The 20,906-nt window shown below is 44.4% G+C and overlaps 1 protein-coding gene across 3 annotated transcripts in view; it reads right to left on the reverse strand.

Annotated features, from left to right (window-relative positions):
- LOC134223279 (transcription factor Ken 2-like) overlaps nucleotides 1-20,906 on the reverse strand; it is a 195,565-nt gene that overhangs the window by 19,402 nt on the left and 155,257 nt on the right. Inside the window, exon 1 of one of the 3 annotated variants that reach the window (XM_062702432.1) lies at nucleotides 9,592-9,684. The exons of the other annotated variants lie outside the window; for them this stretch is intronic. The gene's annotated coding sequence lies outside the window, so the exon portion shown is untranslated. Of the gene's footprint in view, nucleotides 1-9,591; nucleotides 9,685-20,906 lie in introns of those variants that run through there. 3 annotated transcript variants of the gene reach the window in all.

The following is a 20,906-nucleotide window of genomic DNA, read 5'->3' on the forward strand; positions in this document are numbered from 1 at the left end:
TTCCGTGCCCAAATCCCTTCAAAAATGCATAGGGGTCCAAATCCCGCGAGATGTTTTCCGAACTGTAAGCCAGCCTCTAGTCTGCTGTGACGAACTATGGTTAAGCCTATAGTATGCTGATCTAAAGGAGAGCGGTGAAGGAAAATTTGCTTTAATTACTGAAAAAAAAAACTTATAGCATATGATGCAATGCTTTTTTCTCCTGGGTTATTTGAACAAGACGAAGGTGGACATTTGTTGCATTTGAGAAACCGATTAATTCTTTTGAAAATTGAGCACCAAACGAAACTTGTCTAAACATCTTGTTTTAATCCCAGAACAATGGTATAGAAGTAAATAACTTTATAGTTCTTACAGATTGAAATATATAAATATTGAACAATTGGTAAGCTTCATGTACATAAGTGAGGCCAATCTTTAAAATTAAATTGAAGTCTCAAGAAACATTATTGATTGCAGCAATATTCTGAACAACTGATTTCATACATTTAATCCTACTGTTAGCCTCGTGTATACCACACCATTAAGCTGACCTTCAATAGTTGCGAATAGCTTTGTGAGAATTAGAAGTTCCGAATAGCTTTGTGAAATCTGGCAACTTTATTTTCCGGAAGCGAGCCAACCTTTGGCTGAAAGTCTCCCAAATAAAGATGAAAAAAAAACTATCTTCAGTTTTTAAATTCCAAGATATCTACTCCAACAGGTAATCCGTTATGATTACTACGTTAGTACCAAGGATCATACATCAAGGTGCAATCACTTTGTCAGTAGTCAGTGCAAAACGTAAACAAACTAGCTGGCTACCCCATACAAAATCCAAGAACACTTGATTGAATTAATTTTGGTTAGTGCATTCCACGATAATATATTTGACCTTCCGAAAACTTTGCATCATAGAATATTTCTCCAAATCCATCAGATTTCGTAATATCTAGCGCAAATGATAGCCTCATGTGTGTACATCAAATCTAAATTTATTTTAACCAAGATCAATGCTCGCGGGGCTTTATAATTTTCAAGATGGTAAAACTTTTTCCAGCGGTCTTCCATACGCATCTTGAAGTTTTCTTCTTCTTTTTCTATGGCTCTATATTCCAACTGGAACTTAGCCTACTATTCAACTAAGTATTCCATTAGCATTTCCCCAGTAGTTAATTGAAAGCTTTTGGCTTTCGTCACTACATGGGCATGTATCTTGTGTGGGAAGTACAATGGACACACTATGCTCAGGGAGTTGAGAATGTTTCCTTCCCGAAAACATGCTGATTTGAAACCGAGATTCGAGGTCACCATTTCCAGATTGGCAATCGTACGTCTTTGCTCACAAGGCTTACTAGAGACCCTACCTTGTAGTATTACAAACTGCAAAACATTTTCAGGCGCCTTTTAGACACGATTTATGGTTTTCTAAACAACAAACCATTTTCCAGCGGTCTTCCAGACGTGCTTTGTGATTTGGCAAATCACACACCACTTTCTCAGCGGTCTTCCAGACGCTCCTTTTTGTTTTTCAAACCCTAAAACATGGCTTGCTGCTCGCCGATTGACCATTGTGAATTTATTACAAACACAAAAAAAAATATTTTCAAAACAAAGCACAACATCCTTTCATGATTGCTTTTCATCCGAAATTGATCGAAGGGCCCAAGATACTTAGTCTACTGGTCTCAGGCTCGGAAGCCTCCTTTCAAGAGGCTCGGAAGCCTCCTTTCAAGAGGCTCGGAAGCCTCCTTTCAAGAGGCTCGGAAGCCTCCTTTCAAGAGGCTCGGAAGCCTCCTTTCAAGAGGCTCGGAAGCCTCCTTTCAAGAGGCCAAGAAGCCTCTTTCCAAGAAGCCCGGAAGCCTCCTTTCAAGAGGCTCCGAAGCCGCTTTTCAAGAGGCTCCGAAGCCGCTTTTCAAGAGGCTCGGAAGCCTTCTTTCAAGAGGCTCGGAAGCCTCCTTTCAAGAGGCCAGGAAGCCTAATTTCAAGAGACCAGGAAGCCTCCTTTCAAGAGGCCTGAATGCCTCCTTTAAAGAGGCCAGGAAGCCTCCTTTCAAGAGGCCCGGAAGCCTCCTTTCAAGAGGCCCGGAAGCCTCCTTTCAAGAGGCCCGGAAGCCTCCTTTCAAGAGGCCCGGAAGCCTCCTTTCAAGAGGCCCGGAAGCCTCCTTTCAAGAGGCCCGGAAGCCTCCTTTCAAGAGGCCTGGAAGCCTCCTTTCCAGAGACCCGGAAGCCTTCTTTCAAGAGGCCCGGAAGCCTCCTTTCAAAGGCCCGGAAGCCTCCTTTCAAGAGGCTCGGAAGCCTCCTTTCAAGAGGCTCGGAAGCCTCCTTTCAAGAGGCTCGGAAGCCTCCTTTCAAGAGGCTCGGAAGCCTCCTTTCAAGAGACTCGGACGCCTCCTTTCAAGAGGCTCGGAAACCTCCTTTCAAGAGGCTCGGAAGCCTCCTTTCAAGAGGCTCGGAAGCCTCCTTTCCAGAGGCTCAGAAGCCTCGTTTTAAGAGGCCCGGAATACTCCTTTCAAGAGGCTCAGAAGCCTCCTATCAAGAGGCTCAGAAGCCTCCTTTCAAGAGGCTCGGAAGCCTCCTTTCAAGAGGCTCGGAAGCCTCCTTTCAAGAGGCTCGGAAGCCTCCTTTCAAGAGGCTCGGAAGCCTCCTTTCAAGAGGCTCGGAGTCCTCCTTTCAAGAGGCTTGGAGTCCTCCTTTAACGAGGGTCAGAAGCCTCCTTTCAAGAGGTTCGGAAGCCTACTTTCAAGAGGCTCGGCAGCCTCCTTTCCAGAGGATCGGAAACCTCTTTTCAAGAGACTCAGAAGCCTCCTTTCAAGAGGCTCGGAGACCTCCTTTCAAGCGGATCGGAAACCTCCTTTCAAGAGGCTCAGAAGCCTCCTTTCAAGAGGCTCAGAAGCCTCCTTTCAAGAGGCTCAGAAGCCTCCTTTCAAGAGGCTCAGAAGCCTCCTTTCAAGAGGCTCCAGCCTCCTTTCAAGAGGCTCAGAAGCCTCCTTTCAAGAGGCTCAGAAGCCTCCTTCAAGAGGCTCAGCAGCCTCCTTTCAAGAGGCTCAGCAGCCTCCTTTCAAGAGGCTCAGCAGCCTCCTTTCAAGAGGCCTCAGCAGCCTCCTTTCAAGAGGCTCGGCAGCCTCCTTTCAAGAGGCTCGGCAGCCTCCTTTCAAGAGGCTCAGCAGCCTCCTTCAAGAGGCTCAAGCCTCCTTTCAAGAGGCTCAGAAGCCTCCTTTCAAGAGGCTCAGAAGCCTCCTTTCAAGAGGCTCGGAAGTCTCCTTTCAAGAGGCTCAGAAGCCTCCTTTCAAGAGGCTCAGAAACCTCCTTTCAAGAGGCTCAGGCCTCCTTTCAAGAGGCCTGGAAGCCTCCTTTCAAGAGGCTCAGAAGCCTCCTTTCAAGAGGCTCGGAAGCCTCCTTTCAAGAGGCTCAGGAAGCCTCCTTTCAAGAGGCCCGGAAGCCTCCTTTCAAGAGGCTCAAGCCTCCTTTCAAGAGGCTCAGAAGCCTCCTTTCAAGAGGCTCAGAAGCCTCCTTTCAAGAGGCTCAGAAGCCTCCTTTCAAGAGGCTCAGGCCTCCTTTCAAGAGGCTCAGGCCTCCTTTCAAGAGGCTCAGAAGCCTCCTTTCAAGAGGCCTGGAAGCCTCCTTTCAAGAGGCTCAGAAGCCTCCTTTCAAGAGGCTCAGGCCTCCTTTCAAGAGGCTCAGAAGCCTCCTTTCAAGAGGCTCAAGCCTCCTTTCAAGAGGCTCGGAAGCCTCCTTTCAAGAGGCTCAGGCCTCCTTTCAAGAGGCTCAGAAGCCTCCTTTCAAGAGGCTCAGGAAGCCTCCTTTCAAGAGGCTCGGAAGCCTCCTTTCAAGAGGCTCGGAAGCCTCCTTTCAAGAGGCCCGGAAGCCTCCTTTCAAGAGGCCTGGAATCCTCCTTTCAAGAGGCCTGGCAACCTCCTTTCAAGAGGCTCGGCAGCCTCCTTTCAAGAGGCTCCTTTCAAGAGGCTCGGCAGCCTCCTTTCAAGAGGCTCGGCAGCCTCCTTTCAAGAGGCTCGGCAGCCTCCTTTCAAGAGGCTCGGCAGCCTCCTTTCAAGAGGCTCGGCAGCCTCCTTTCAAGAGGCTCGGCAGCCTCCTTTCAAGAGGCTCGGCAGCCTCCTTTCAAGAGGCCCGGCAGCCTCCTTTCAAGAGGCTCGGCAGCCTCCTTTCAAGAGGCTCGGCAGCCTCCTTTCAAGAGGCCCGGCAGCCTCCTTTCAAGAGGCCCGGCAGCCTCCTTTCAAGAGGCTCGGCAGCCTCCTTTCAAGAGGCTCGGCAGCCTCCTTTCAAGAGGCTCGGCAGCCTCCTTTCAAGAGGCTCGGCAGCCTCCTTTCAAGAGGCTCGGCAGCCTCCTTTCAAGAGGCTCGGCAGCCTCCCTTCAAGAGGCTCGGAAGCCTCCTTTCAAGAGGCTCGGAAGCCTCCTTTCAAGAGGCTCGGAAGCCTCCTTTCAAGAGGCTCGGAAGCCTCCTTTCAAGAGGCTCGGAAGCCTCCTTTCAAGAGGCTCGGAAGCCTCCTTTCAAGAGGCTCGGAAGCCTCCTTTCAAGAGGCTCAGAGCCTCCTTTCAAGAGGCTGGAAGCCTCCTTTCAAGAGGCTCAAGCCTCCTTTCAAGAAGCTCAGAAGCCTCCTTTCAAGAGGCTCGGAAGCCTCCTTTCAAGAGGCTCAGAAGCCTCCTTTCAAGAGGCCTGGAAGCCTCCTTTCAAGAGGCTCAGAAGCCTCCTTTCAAGAGGCTCAGAAGCCTCCTTTCAAGAGGCTCAGAAGCCTCCTTTCAAGAGCTCCGGAAGCCTCCTTTCAAGAGACTCAAAGCCTCCTTTCAAGAGGCTCAGCCTCCCTTTCAAGAGGCTCAGAAGCCTCCTTTCAAGAGGCTCGGAAGCCTCCTTTCAAGAGGCTCAGAAGCCTCCTTTCAAGAGGCTCAGAAGCCTCCTTCAAGAGGCTCAGGCCTCCTTTCAAGAGGCTCAGAAGCCTCCTTTCAAGAGGCTCGGAAGCCTCCTTTCAAGAGGCCTCAGAAGCCTCCTTTCAAGAGGCTCAGAAGCCTCCTTTCAAGAGGCTCGGAAGCCTCCTTTCAAGAGGCCTGGAAGCCTCCTTTCAAGAGGCTCAGAAGCCTCCTTTCAAGAGGCTCAGAAGCCTCCTTTCAAGAGGCTCAGAAGCCTCCTTTCAAGAGGCTCAGAAGCCTCCTTTCAAGAGGCCTGGAAGCCTCCTTTCAAGAGGCCTGGAAGCCTCCATTCAAGAGGCTCGGAAGCCGCCTTTCAAGAGGCCCGGAAGCCTCCCTTCAAGAGGCCTCGAAGCCTCCTTTCAAGAGGCTCGGAAGCCTCCTCTCAAGAGGCCTCAGAAGCCTTCTTTCAAGAGGCTCAGAAGCCTCCTTTCAAGAGGCCAGGAGACCTTTTTAAAAGAGGCCCGGAAGCCTCGTTCCAAAATGCTTGGAAGCCTCCTTTAAATAGGCTTTGAAGCCTCCTTTCAAGAGGCTCGGATGCTTCCTTTCTAGAGGCTCAGAAGCCTCCTTTCAAGAGGCTCGGAAGCCTCCCTTTCAAGAGGCTCGGAAGCCTCCTTTCAAGAGGCTCGGAAGCCTCCTTTCAAGAGGCTCGGAAGCCTCCTTTCAAGAGGCTCAGAAGCCTCCTTTCAAGAGGCTCAGAAGCCTCCTTTCAAGAGGCTCAGAAGCCTCCTTTCAAGAGGCTCGGAAGCCTCCTTTCAAGAGGCTCGGAAGCCTCCTTTCAAGAGGCTCGGAAGCCTCCTTTCAAGAGGCTCGGAAGCCTCCTTTCAAGAGGCTCTGAAGCCTCCTTTCAAGAGGCTCGGAAGCCTCCTTTCAAGAGGCTCGGAGGTCCTCTTTTCAGGGGAACCTCAATGAAAGCATAAGTTTGGAGGGGTGCCTCTCAAGAAAAAGATTGAGAACCGCTGTGCTAGACGATAGAAAAGACCCAATCGTACATTCATCGATTGCCAAGAATCGTTCTTACCATCGCCACAGGTAAAAAAAGCACGTTGGTCATGTTTGCATTGACGGATGAAAATACGGGGATGAGAACTTTATCATCGACGCGTCATAGAAGTTAAGTTAGTTCTGCCCGAATTGATGGTAGACTGAGCGAAATACTTTCGGAGTACAAAACCTACAACTTCGACCCCAAACGCTAGTGTTTTCGGAACTGCTTGAATGATTTTATCATCTTGACAGTTTGCGATTGAACGTGTTTCGTATCGAACGCGAATCCGGGTTTTTAGTTATGTTTTGTGCGATCGGAAAGTAAAGAGTACGCGTCCGATCGCGTTTAGTCCAGCACGCAGAACAATCGCGCGATCGTCGGAATAAATATTTTGTTCTACTTTGCGTAGGTGAGTAATGACTTAACTAGTGAAAGTTTAATTCGCCAGACGTTCTCGATGTTCTATTGACTACCGCTTCTGCCTGTCAATCCTGGGATTGTTCCCTATTACTTCTTTGCTTCAGTTTATCTACCCTACCAAATAAAAAAAAACTTTTTCCTGTGGTAATATAGGGATGCACGTCGTCCTACTTTGCTTGCTCCGATGGCCCAGAAATACGGAATGATAATATCATCAAACTTCTCCATATGCAAAATTCAGTTGGTCTATCTGTACGTTACGGGTGCAATAGGTCTTCGTAGTCCAATAGTCTCAGCAACAGCAGCAAGCATTGTCGACAAAGATAATCCTTCATCGAAAAGCGCGAACACTTGATCTATGCACCTCGGTCCACGAATCTCTACATTTACCACGCAGATCAGTGTCTCTAGCAGCACAGTTCAGGAAAATCTGGTTGAAGCAACTTGATTGTGACTAAATCTAATCACATATGAGTTGCAGTAACCTACATGGGATATGTGTGCTGCTAGGGTGTGTTGCATATGTTCTCTAGACATTCGATGTAATGACCAGGCTTGTAAAATGTCATCTGCATGTCATTTGACTAATTTATTCATAACTTTCTTTAGAGCCAAATTTATTTAATAATCTTAGATGTACTTATAACGCTTGACTAGGGCTATATTTTCGTCCAAGGGTACATTGCTCTAAATATAGCATCTGAGGCTGGAGAGTGAAATCTCTCCAAAATGTCACGTGTCATTTGACAAAATGTCATTTGAATGACATTTTGCCTCCCACGCGCCAGATTACATATTTACACCAATGTCTTATTTGACAAAGTTGTAGGCACATTTAAGCGCTATAAGTTCGTCATACATCATGAATTGATAGCTACCTTCTGGAAAAAGTTCTGGGAAAATTATACAAACGAATGCAAATGACATTTTACAACACTGGTAATGACTCGTGTGGCATCTTGCACGGTTTACGAAACAGTTCACACTTCTTTAGACTATAGTGAGAACTTGCCGACCCCAAGGGACATTTCCTGGTTTCTTCGCTGTTGCGACTGTTGATATTTAGTACCATCGATGTTTGCTTCGGTTGGTAGTTGACTTTTTTTGTCGTTGAACACAGGATTGCGACTCGCAAGCTGGACCATCTAATCGTCCAACCAACAGCGAAAGGAAGCGTTGAACTCCATGACTTCGCCTTCTTTCAACAAAACTGCTCTGTGCCGAACGCACATCTGTTTGCAGAAAGTAGGCTGCTTATCAGCTAGGTGACAGATGAGCTCGGGATTCATCAGCCATGCAATCCTCACTCCAAATGGCCTACTAGATGTATTCCCATGTTCCAGCTCATCAACGATCAATGATTTTTCTCGAATCAGTATCTCAAGGTCTAGTGTTTCGCTTCTGGTACTCAGCTATCCGTGGCCCCCTCCTCAATGCCAGCTCTTGTTAAATCTGCAGTTCCGCTTTTCTGCTTCAATTCTGTCTCGTTCGATAGAAACTTGTAGCACAGCTATGAATGAGGTTTTCCCACCTCCAAAAACTTTATTTCACTATAAGTTTGGCTGTAGTAACGGCCTTCCTTAGCCGTGCGGTAAGATGCGCGGCTATAAAGTAAAAGCATGCTGAAGGTGGCTGAGTTCGATTCCACATCCGGTGTAGGAAATTTTCTCGACTTCCCTAGGCATGAAAGTTTCATTGCTGGTATCATCGTGTTAGTTCCATGTTATACAAATGCAGAAATAGTAAATTGTTAAAAGTCTAATAAGAACACCAAGATTCAGAGCGAATCTGAAGTCACGAAGAAATTCCGAACGGCTTTCAGGGCAAAAAGTACTAAGTGGTCATTTTTTTAAAATCCGTCATTTCAGGTCCGTCATGAATAAAGCATCTTTCGACGGATAAAGTTCAAACTTTTCATTTTCAACATTTGTTTTCATTCCACGACGAAATCTAGTCAAAAGTTTCAAAATAGTTTAAAATGGTGCCTTTTTCGAAATGAAGTGACTTTCGTGACTTGAGGTCGAAAAAAGAGACTTTTTAGTGTATATAAATATAAACAGCAAAGAAGCATGCCGATAGGATAATCAAGAAGAAACGCAACTGAACGGTGCAGTGTTGAAAAATTATTAAAAATACGGCGTCATCCGTACTCATTGACATTCACCCCCTATTGAAAAGGGCGCCAAATTTCTACCATTCATGCATGCAAACCGAACCCAAGCGAACTTGCGAATTTCCCATTTTCATCTGCCGAGCCAGCCGTGTTGCACGAGCAGTTCGCAAAAGAAAAACAGCATCCTTTGAAGTGGCGTATTCTCTCTGGTGAATCGCACAGCCCAGTAAGGCTGCGGGCTGGGCCAGCTGCATCAGCCCAAACCCCCCGTCGAAATGTCATCGCTGCCCGACCGCCGCGCCGGTTAACACGGAAGCGTTAACCGTGCATTATGGTACCCACTCACACCCTGATCCGAAATTGATGCTGAAGTGAGGTGAGTGCGCTTCCGAAGGCCCACATACGATGCGAAAAATTTGTTGGTTTATTCTGTGTACCGAGATATAGTCACCACAGTGCTTTTCTATGCCATTCATAATTCACATTATGCCTATTTTTGAGCATCATCTGCAAATTCGGTCGATGGAGTAGGTTGATTGTAAGCGAGCATATTAGGGTGTGCCAATAGTTGAAAAATATCCAAATCGCATTTTGGCATTTATTTGGGAAACGCATCGAAAACATATATTGGTTGTGTGTAGTTTTCCTTATAATGATTTCAATCTATTGTTTTCCTATGAAGCTCATTCCAAAATGTTTTAGGACCCAACGCCCAAATCTGTAATATTATTCACCCTAATGCGAAAACCACTACTTCCCTCCCCACGACAGTGAGAGTACCGTCGCTATTAAAGGACCTAAATATAAACCGGTCGGTACCGCGGACGTGAAACGATGAGGATGTTTTCGCGTGCCGGTGACCTTGAGTGGCGTACCCACATCCAGCGACATTCATAATTTTGGCATTAGGCAAAACGAGTAAAAAAGGTCCTTTCACTCAGGTTCCAGTACTGCTGCGCGCACCGTTTTATGGGTTATCCCTTTCTTCCCGATTTTGTTTTCCTCCGACATCGTTCATTGTTTGCATTTTAGGGACGCGCTCTTTCGCAAACCCCCTGTTTCCTCCGCGGCGTAATCAAGCGTCCGCACAACGAAGACCCTAGATATATGCATGTAGGCACGGAGATGATTGCGAAACGTGTTGGGGATTTTGCTCGGTTGAGTTATTACCTTCAATGGAAGAAATTTTCGGCGAACCCCCTTTCCTCCTGCAGTTTGTTCCCTTCTCATACAACTTGAATCAACAGCGTGTCGTCGTTGTCGTCGTCATCGTGTGACTCACGCTCGTGTGTAGGCTACAACCAGTTCAAGTTCAACGGTTCACACTCGCTGGAATGGAATGGACGTGTGGGTTTACATAAGAATTGTGAAGGTATGGAAAAAGTGTTATTCATGGGTGTCAAGTTCATGATCAGTCATTTCCCTGGAAGTGATTTTGCCCGCGGAGATCATTCATCTTCCGTAAATTGATGCTGAATAGTTTGGGCAGCGCATAATCATCACCGAACGGATGTTGAGTAATCGGTTGATGGTTCTACACATCGATGAGTATAATATGACGGTTTCAGTAGATGTTTTTTGGGCTATACGGTCATCGGTACCTTTCTTTTTGGAGCACGCTCTGAATCAACATTACATTTGTCGGATAACCGTTCCCCAAAAAGTGGCACAGAACCTTTAATGTGTTTTGCTATAGATGAAAAGTAGAAATCAAAACTCGAATTCGGGTGGTTTTTGCAGTTTTGAAGCGTATGTCAATGCTTAATAATTTCTCTTTAAAATGTGTATATATGTACAATCACATAGTATAATGTCCCTTAAACAAATACATCCGATCTCGAACTATAACGAACTATAAAACTGCATGGGTTATATCGATCTCAACAGTCTTGATAACCGAGTAGTGTCGCAGCGATTGTGAAAATCCACCAATTAGGAAACCCCAACTGCAAGGTGTAATGGAACGTACACACGGTCCAGCAGTTTGACTAACATTAACTCCGCCTCTCGTTTATTCAAACATCCATCCAGTTTTACCAACAGCGACACGAACAATCAATTTATTCGACCAACAATATCACACACGAACGACCGAAGCACCAACTCGAGCACCAACCATCACAAAATATATGGGGGTTTGTGCAACTTCACTACAAATGCTCATACATGTTCGGCGAACCTTGACTCCACCCCCGACAACTCAAACCAAAATCAAACCGTTTTAATTTTTTCCAACCGAGCCGCCAACTGTCAAATGGTTATTCGAACAACTTCACACACGTTCAAACAAAGCAGCAACCGAAGCGTTTTCGTGGGGGCGGAGTCAATGTTCGTCAAACTGCTTGAGTGGTGTGTACGTTGCATAATGCAACCCGTGCTGATGAAGGAAAAGAAGTTTAACCTTCCGGAACTCGCATGGTGCTGGACTGCTCATGCAGTCCCGCCCCTCTTGTGAAGGACTAGCGACGTTTTTTTTTCGAAGGTGTTGTACTTTTTACAACGGTGCGAGTTTCGGAAAGTTAAAAGCTGTTCAATCTTGAACGGATTCTCAGGAGAACCAGAACAAACGCTTTATTATGTTCCTCTTACAGCAATACGACGATGCAATGGTGGACCGTCTTTACCCCAGTGATTCGTATGATCAAAATGAGGACAACAACAGTAAAGGTGAAAGCAACCAATGTAGTCAGTCGAGGTGGACGGGGAGAGTTACTTGCTAGCTCGCATTTAGGCATAGATACTGAGGTCCAATCTTTGACAGAAGTCAACGAGGTGGACCTGGCCGATGTCGGAAATGGTGGAATCAACATCACCATCAATCTCTCGATAGTTCCTCCGCCATATGAAGAGCCTGAGACCAATTCAATACTGTGACCAATCTGTTAATTCTGTGGAACATCTAAATTTTAAAGGTAATCTCAGACAACTGATGCTAATTCAAGGATTTCAAAAAGACTTATTATTTTTGTTTTGGCTTGGGATTTCTTAATTCGCTCTCATTTCGCAACGAGAGATGATGAAAAAGAGGCATGATTCTCGCATAAACAATACAAAACTAGAAGCGTGTGACCCAAAAAGAATACTAGAAGCATCTTCCACGAGAATGCTATGACAAAACACCTCGTTCTCGTTTTGCCCAAATGGATGACATTTTATTTCGCACTCCAGTGTGACAAAAACATTTTCAAATGAATTTATCATAAAGTATGTACCCCCAAATCTCTATCATTGTTGTAGCATTTTGTCTATTATGAATAGCAGCTTATCGTTTTTATGAGTAATGCTTCATATTTCTCCGGATGCAAGTCAGATCCTGGAAAAAAAGATCATGACTTCCCGATAGTCTTTTTGGAACATCGTCTTCAAAATCGAACATGGAAAGATCTCTTCAATTCAGGAAATTAATTAAGGTTCTGAGAACTTTTTTAAATGATTATTATTCAAAGCCAAACCAAAACCTTCGAAATTTAGTTATTAGCCATCTCTTTAGGAATTCCAATAGTGGCAAATCAAGCTTTTACATCAATTCTTTTTAAGAATTCTTATTTCCAATTATAATCTTTTTGTTGAACTGAACACTAAGCTTGAAACAAATTAATTTTTAACAAAAGATACCATTGATAATCATAATTATTTGTCTTTATTTTTCAATGCCACATCAGGAGCCTGAATCCTGAAAATATTCAGAAATTTATTTAAATTCAAAGTGTTTCTTCATCTGGATGGGTTTATCTTCACAAAACTGCCCATAGTAACCCATGAGTCAGCATTCACAATTTGACAGCTCTATCAGTAGGACTCGAATCGTGATGGCGAAAACAGTGAATCAACTCCCGTTCAGAAATGCGCGCGCTCAAAGAACGGCACCCTGCCGCGTCGATAATGGACACTGTCCGGAACTTTGTGGATGCCGGATACGCCCGTTCCGGACGGCCGACGACCCTGCGCGACAAGAAGCTCCAAAAAGAAGCTGAAGAGGAAGATCGAGGGAAAAGTAGCTGCATTGCTGCGTGCGCTTGGGCGGGAGGTCGACGCAACCGGCTAAACGGTGAAAAAGTACCATACTAAAGCAATTATCTGTCTTAGCCTTTTTTATCACCATCAGAAACAAGTTCATTTTTTTAATGCTAACGATAGTAGCTGTATGACGGTACTAGAAAAATGTTTATAATAAATCCTATTTCTATATCCATAACTCCAACCGATTGAAAATTATTGAAATGTAGATGTGTTAACGCCCTCTAACTAACTAAGAAACTAACTAAGGGTCAAAATCAGTTGGTACCAATAAATATTTGTAAAACCATCAAACCATGTGAATGTGGAAGTATTTTTTTTATTACATAACGAAAATAGGGGCTGCAAAACGGTGGGTTGACATCAAGGAAGGAGCGCCCACAAGTTCCTATCTCACGCTTCCACGGGCCGTCCGATGACAAAAGACCGCCAGGATTGTGTACTTAGCTGGTAGTGCAGCCTGGGCACTGTTGTTCTTCTGACATCAGCTAGAGTGAGGAGGTACGCCTCAAGCGTCTGTTCACCAGGAGGTGCGGCTCAAACGAATCTGTGTCAAAAGGTCGAAGGTCAAAAGGTCGAAGGTCTAAAGGTCGATGGACAAAAGGTCGAAAGGTCAAAAGGTCGAAGGACAAAAGGTCGAAAGGACAAAAGGTCGAAGGGTCAAAAGGTCGAATGGACAAAAGGTCGAAGGGTCAAAAGGTCGAATTTGTATCATAACGTCGAAGGTCAAAAGGTCGAAAGGACAAAAAGACAAGGAATGAGTAGTGAAAAGAGAGACGTAAGAAAAGAGTAATGAGCATAGGTAAATGAGAAGTGAAAAGTGAGAAGTGAGAATTGATAAGTGAGAAATGAGAAGTGAGTAGTGAGAAGTGAAAAGTGGATAGTGAATAGTGAGTAGTGAAAAGTGAGAAGTGAACAGTGAGTAGTGAGAAGTGCGTAGTGAGAAGTAAAAGGAAAAAGGAAGAAATGAGAAGTAGAAAGTGACAAATGAGAAATGTGATATAAGGAGTGATAAAAATGAGAAGTGAAAAGATAGAAAGAAGGAGGGAGGAAAAATGTACGGTAAGAGAGGAAAAAGAAGAATGGAGAAGAACAGAGGAAGAAGAAAGAACAAAAAAGGAAGAAAGATGAAGGAAGATGGAAGAAGGAAAAAAGAAGAACGAAGGAAGAATGAAGAAGGAGAGAATACACAAGGATGCAAAAGAAAAGAAAGAAGCAAGTAACAGAGAATGGAAAAATTGAAAAGAAATAAGGAACAAAAAAAAGAAATAAGTAAGGAAGAAAAAAGGAAAAAAAGGAAAAAAAGAAAAAAGAAAGAAGGAAGAAAAGAGGAAGGAAAAAAGAAGGGATAAAGAAGCATGAAAGAAGAAACAAGGAAGAGAGAAGAAAAAAAGTATAAATGAATGAGGAAGGGAAAAATGAGGCAGAAATAAAAAAAACAGGCAGAAAGGAAGGAAACAAGAAGAAAGAAAGAAAGAAGAGAGAAAGAATGAAGAAAGAGAGAAGAAAGAAGGAAGAAAGAAGGAAGAAAAGAGGAAAAAAATAAGGAAAAAAGAAGTAAGAAGGAAAAACGGAGGAAGAAAGAATGAAGAAAGATGAAAGAAAAAAATAAGTAAGAAAGAAGGTAGAAAGAAAAAAGAAACAAAAATAAAAAAGGCGGAAGAAAGGAAGAAGAAAAAAAGAAGGAAGAAAGAAGTTAGAATGAAGAAAGAAGTTAGAAGGAAAGTAGAAGAAGGAAAGAAGAAGGAAGGAAGACACAAGGAAACAAAAAAATAAGGTAGACAGAAGAAGCAAGTAACAGGGAAGGACGAAAGAAAGATGGGGGAAATAAAAAACAAAGAAGGGAGAAATAAGGAAGTAAAAAGGAAGAAAGAAGGAAAATAAAAAGAAAGAAAAGGAAGAAAGAAGAAAGAAGGAAGAAAGACGGAAGAAAGAAAGAAGCCAAAAAGAGTGAAGAAAGAAAGAAGGAAGAAAAACTGTTTCCTGAAAAACTGAAAAAAGAAAGAAAGAAGGGAGGAAGAAGGAAGAAAGAGAGAAGAAAGAAGTTAGAAATAAGGAAGATGAAATATGGAAGGAAGAAAGAAGTAAGAAAGAAGAAAGAAGGAAGAAGAATGGAAGGAAAGAAGCATATGAAGTAAGAAGGAAAAAGAAAGAAGAAAGAAAATAGAGGTTAAAAGGGAGACAAAATAATAAAGAAGGAAGAAAAAAGAAGGGTCTTTCTTCATTTCGACCTTTTGTCCTTCGACCTTTTGACGCAGTTTTATTGTTTCGACTTTTGTCCCTTCGACCTTTTGTCCTTTCGGCCTTTGATCTTCGACCTTTTGTCCTTCGACCTTTTGACCTTCGACCTTATGTCCTACAACCCGGCTCAAACAGCGTCTGCCTGGTACCCAGCGGCTGATGCTGTATTGCGTCAGCAACGAAATGCTGTATTTCGTCAGCTATACCTGAAGTGGCAGCCCCACCAGCGCGATGTAGGTAATGCGACCCCGGTAAGGTAGCTTACTGAAGCCTCGCAAATACCACGAAAAATGGAGATAGAAGAAAAAGAGAACGTTATTTTTGGCAACCGACCCGGCAACAAAATAAGGACTATGATTGGAAACTCGGTACCTAGAATGTCAGGACCCTAAATGAACCTGGACGAGTGAGCCTTCTGGCTCGTGAACTGCAGAAGGTTGGAGTGAACGTGGCCGCTATTCAAGAAGTCCGATGGTCTAGATCCAAAGCAAGTATAACATCTATCACAGCGGCGGCGGAAAAGCAGATCATGGAGTTGGTTTCGTAGTGATGGGCAAGCAGATGAAGCGAGTGATGCGGTGGAAACCCATTAGCGAACGAATCTGTGTGTTGAGGATACGGGGCAAATTCTTCAATTACAGCCTAATCAACGTTTACGCACCGACAAACGATAAATCCGACGACGTGAAGAACACATTTTATGAATGTCTTGATAAAGCCTATGGAGAGTGCCCAAAGCATGACGTGAAAATTGTTATCGGAGACGCTGTGAATCGCTCAGGTCGGTAGAGAGGACTTTTCCGTCTCATAGTTGATAGGAAGAGCCTTCACTCCGCTACCAATGACAACGGCCTACGGCTAGTAAATTTCGCTGTTGCCAGAGGGATGGCCATCAGTAACACCTACTTTTTACGAAAGAATATCCAAAAGCACACCTGGAGACACCCAAATGGTGAAACTTGCAACCAGATAGACCATGTGCGGACATTCAGAGGTCACTACCTCGTTGTCAATAAAATTCGAAATTCAGCTGTATCGAACGAAAGATCACAGCGAACGATGCGTTACAATATCCAGCGATTGTAGAATGTCAAGCGAAGATAATATTTAGTAGAGAACCCGAAAGAGGCCGTAGGCTTCGTGAAGGGCCGCCTACACGATGGCTTTTGCAGTTGAAGAGGACCTGAAGGGGCTCAATGTTCAGGGCGACTGGAAGCAATTGGCCCAGGAACGAGTCCAGTGGAGAAGGATACTCCATTCGGCGTACGTTCATCGAAGAGCTGTAGCCCATAATGTATCAAGTAAGTATATTGGCCCTATATGGCGATTTGATTATTTGGGTCAAAATAAAATACAACCTTCAGAATCAATTCGAGCATTCTTTTCACTTTGCAATAAATACTGCGATCGATCGAATAAAGGTTTTCATTGAGAGCCGAAACGATCTAAAAACAACACACTGGCGTGTCCTGCAGACAGGGCCGTCCCCCCGTAATGAAAATATTCGTTCATAATTGTCCTAGAAATGATTACTATAGTGATTTTATGACTGAGGCCATTTTGCCTCGTGGGTGCGTTATGTATACTGTTCTCCCATACTTTTCGTTTCAGTGAGACGAAAACCAGCGATTTTCGGACCGAAGGAGAATCTTTTTTCAAAGTCTGTGATGAAAAACATCCTCTACTTGCTACTATTTTTTTCTTCTCTAGAACCAGTCTGAAAGATAAATGAAAATCATGCCTACTTTATGAAATTCTTTTATCGTGTCATTATTCTTAAGCACACGCCTCACTCTTTTTTACAAAAAACTTTTGGTGTGCATTAAAAAAATAATGCAACTGGATTCGAATCCAGAATCCCAATGAAAATGGAACTGGGTTGCACTCAATCTAGCCACACCACCGATTGTTTATTGGTTATTTGATCCATAAAAGCTGTTTATGTTTGGGAGAAATAGTTATCTCTCATCCATCAGACCTTTTTTCTTTCCCGAAAAATGATTTCACTGCGAAAATCTGCGTGAGAGAGCATCCTCTGCTCGTGAGAATAAGGGCGCATTACGATCCTTGCTCACATCAAATCAGTTCTATTGCTGGAAGCGGCCTCCGACTCCGTTCATGAATGTTTGTCAAGAAACGTGTCCGAATAAAACTACTTGCTATGTGCCATAGTGTAACAGTAACAATAACCTCTAACTCAGAAAATATAGAAGGGGATTCAAACGGAGCTAAACAAGAGGCTATAAAGTTTGCCAAAGAAGAGTAGTGAGATCTTTTGAGCCATTCAAATCTTTCCTGCACTCATCACGAAAGAGGAGGAGACGCAGCAATTAAATCTATGACCTCTCTATAAATTTCGATTTGTCAATCAAAGCGGGATATCTGTGCTGCGATCTTAGCTCCACATAAGCTAGTTAGGAAGATCGAAGCTTTGCAAACAAAATAAGGAAATCACTCTTGCAGGATTTCTTGACAAGTTGGCATGGCACAATGAGCTAAGATATTAATTGTCGCTATGATCTAAAATGTTAATAAAATTGCATAAAAATATCATCTTTCATGCAGATGAATTCCATTGTTTTTTTTTGTTTTCGCTAGCGCCTCACCGACGGTGGTAGGCTTCACGAACTAAAGTTTCTTCAGAGGGTTGATGTAAACCTAAACACATTTTAAGCATTTGAACTAAACGCAATAACTACTCTTTCAAAAAATTCCATCCTGTGTAGAAGGCTTCAAATTTTCCTAATTTCTTCTTTCAACCCTTCTTCCATTCGCGAACACAAAAAAGTTAATTCTTTCTCCCGATTTCGCACAAACGAACGGATCCCACCACCACCGTCGTCGTCGCGGGAACGAACGAATCCTACCACAAAGAAGGCAAAGAATCTCCGACTGAAAAGAATCTAAACGCGCGCGCGGCGGCGAAAAGCATGCAAACCGGTTCCACCACTTCTTATTACCTATTTATAGTTTTTTTTTGCGAACATACCTTATCATGTGGTGGCCGTGGCTGGCGGTTGCTGTCGCGCGGGGAATTGTGCAGACAATGAGCACCGCGTGCACCGCACTCAACATCAGCCCTTCTCCCCGGATGTGTCGCGAATCTGCAGCAGCGCTGATGCAGAAAAGAAAGGCACAAGCACAGGGGAAAAAAGCGACCAGACCAGACAGAAAGTCCAGAAGAAAGAGGAAACTGAAAGTGAACGCACAACGGCTGCGGCGCGGCGGCAGCAGAACCAGAAGAGAAAGATGTCTGGGGGGATCAGCGGGCCAGCAGCAGCGCGCAGCGCGGTGCGGTAGCGAAAGGCGAATGGAGCAGGGAAGGTTGGATGCGAATAGGAAGAAATGGAAGAAAGAGTCACCTCTGCCGCCGCGGTTGCTGTTGCACAAGCGGACGGACGCGATGCGATGACGGACGGAATGGAAGGAATGAGAGGAACGCGAACACCGCAGCACAGAGATGGGAAAGGAGTGCATGGCCTTGAAAATTTTGCAATGTGTTACGAGTTCGCTGTTCGGCTCGCTGGTGCCGATGGAAAAATGGGTGAACAGGAGAAAGAAGAAACGTGAAAGTCGCGTCGCGCATATGTTGAGCGTGACGCGATCGGTGTGCACGTCGTCGTTGCAGCCGAACGAGGAGACGTGAAGAACTGCGAATGTTGGCGAATATGCTGGCACAGGACAGGGAGACGTCATTGAAGAAAATTAGTGCATGTTTATTCTTTTTTCTTTCTGTTTTTCCAGAATCGACAGCAACGACGGAAGAAATGGACGTACAGGCCTTGGCATTTTTATATGCCATGGGTAACGCTTCGGATGGATTCCAAGAAGGAGCGATCTCTCCCTCTGTTTTTCGTCAACTCTAGGCGTATATACATGAAGGCGATTTCGTATCGTGCCAAATTCGAGTGCTAAATTGGAGGACCCCCTGCCGGTTCGGTAATCGCTTCAACCCGACCATCAATTTGGCCATATAGAGCGGGTAAAAAATGGTCGTTAGGATTTACCCTTGCAATTTTTCGGTGTTTAGAAGCCTAAATGCCTACTGACCGATTCCGGATGTTAATTACACTCTCTGTCACTCTCTTTGAAATCTATTCTCGCTTTCAGCGCACAAGGCGGAACGGACACGGGAGTGGAATGGGGGTTTCCTGACCCTTCTAATTGATGATTCATTTCGGGTTTTACGAGTAAATGTGCCAAAATTATCGTTACGGAATCGAGGGAGGTGCGTGTCACTATATTTGTGTTGTTTCGCCACTTCGTGGTGAAAATATTGTTCATTTTTTACGAGGGAGGCAAAAGATATTTTAGTTACTAGATAAAGATTGTCGCTTCGGTTCCCTTTGTTCTGCTGTCCGAAACATGTGTGGTACATACCTGTCAAATCGTATGGATTTTCCTTCTTTGACATTTAGCTCCCCTATCCTCGCCAGCAAAAGATGTTCCGGACAGCGACGACAGCGACAATCTTTATCTAGTAACTAAAATATCTTTTAGGGAGGCTTATAATGGCTATCCCGACTCGTTTCAGGGTGATGTAGAAATAATCCAAAAGAGTAGAATTGCGCTCGTTGAACACATTTAATTTAAAACGGTTCAAGATCAAGACTAGATATCCAAGCACAACGCAATAATATCACCTTTTACTGCCGGTGTTACTCACCTCCCACGAAAACTAATTTCCATCGCAAAGTTTCATCTCTCATTAGGAGCACGCCTATGTTTATTCTCAAGCCTGTACCCAAACAGGATCGACGGAACTGTGTTTTGGAGTTACAAACTAATTTCAATTTTGATTTTGAAACACTCAATTTGAGCCATCCCAAATTTGTTTAATCAGTTTTTTTCTGCCATATACTCTGTGTGCGTCATGAATTATATAGAAGTATGCAAAACAAGAATTAGTCTGAATCGTTGCCAGTTTTCACGAATGGTTAAGGAATGGTTAAGGAATGTCCTAAAAACGATCAAAACTGATCGTTTATCTCGGAATTCGGAAAATGCGCAATTTGACAACACCAGTGGACATGCTCTAAATGGCTCACTAATTGGCAAGTAAGCAAACTGCAAAATCCGCTTGACATTGCGAATCCGAATGCGGGAAAGAGAGTGGGAGGAACGCGCCCATTATTGCATCTGTTATTCCCAATCGGTGTTTAAGCACACGATTATTCCCAGTGAATAATCGCTCTTTTTCTTCCTGCGTCGCTCTGATCGATCGAAGGGGTGGGTGTTGAACACGCGCTTGGCTAAGCTTCGGAAGATTGCTGCCAGTCTCATTCCTTCGAGCGAAGTAACGTCTTATATAAACTGCAAATGGGTTGCGAGCGGGCAGCCCCGTTTCAACAATTTCCATATTCTCTTCTCGTTGCGGACCGTGATTTGCCTATGCATGGGAATACAAAATGAGCTTCAATAGCGTCGTTAATCGATCGCAGGAATGCGATCAAGGCACGATATCACTGACCGACTTTTGACGTAAAAACGATAAATTTGCAATTTCGTTCTGGTTCGCGATCGAATCAGTGAAATTATATTCACCACCCCTGTTGTTGGAACTCTTTTTTGCCATATTGTTCTATTTTCCCACCGAATCATTGATCAGTTTTCCAATGAACGGTTGCCACCTGACAATCGCCCACGGTCTCGATCCAATCGCACATAAATTTACATATTTTCTCGCAAATTCCTCCTCTAATCTGGGAACCGTTCACTTCCCTCGCCACCTCCGCCGTCAGAATAAATTTTTTATCTCAAACCGTGATGTACTTGGCAGGGGTGGGGTAAAACGGACTTCCACCCATTTCTTTTTCGCAACCCTTCAACGGATTCGCCTGTACTTTTTCTATCACCCTTCTGCTTCGATCCTCCTATTATTCAAATGCGCACTCTGCCGCGTAGAACGAGGGAAGGGGGACGATACGGGGAAAATGGCAAACGTCCAGCTGCTCCCATCATCCGAAGCCGAGAGTTCTAAGCGAACAACAATCACTCGGATTGTTTTCCCTTTCTTTTTCCCACACATCACAGTCCTCTCGGAGTAGGATGAACGCGGTGGCGCGGAGCAGTCGGTTGGGCGATTAGAGATGCAAAGTATGCAAACTAAACGAGTTTGCCGAGCGAGAGAAAAAAAAAATAGAAGCCCAGTAATAATAATAGCACTTTGTAATTTCGCAAAGAAGGAATGGGAATCAATCAGAAGCGGCAACAGGGTTCTTCTAAAT

The sequence above is a fragment of the Armigeres subalbatus genome, chromosome 3, assembly GCF_024139115.2.
Source record: "Armigeres subalbatus isolate Guangzhou_Male chromosome 3, GZ_Asu_2, whole genome shotgun sequence".
Classification (NCBI taxonomy): Eukaryota; Metazoa; Arthropoda; class Insecta; order Diptera; family Culicidae; genus Armigeres; species Armigeres subalbatus.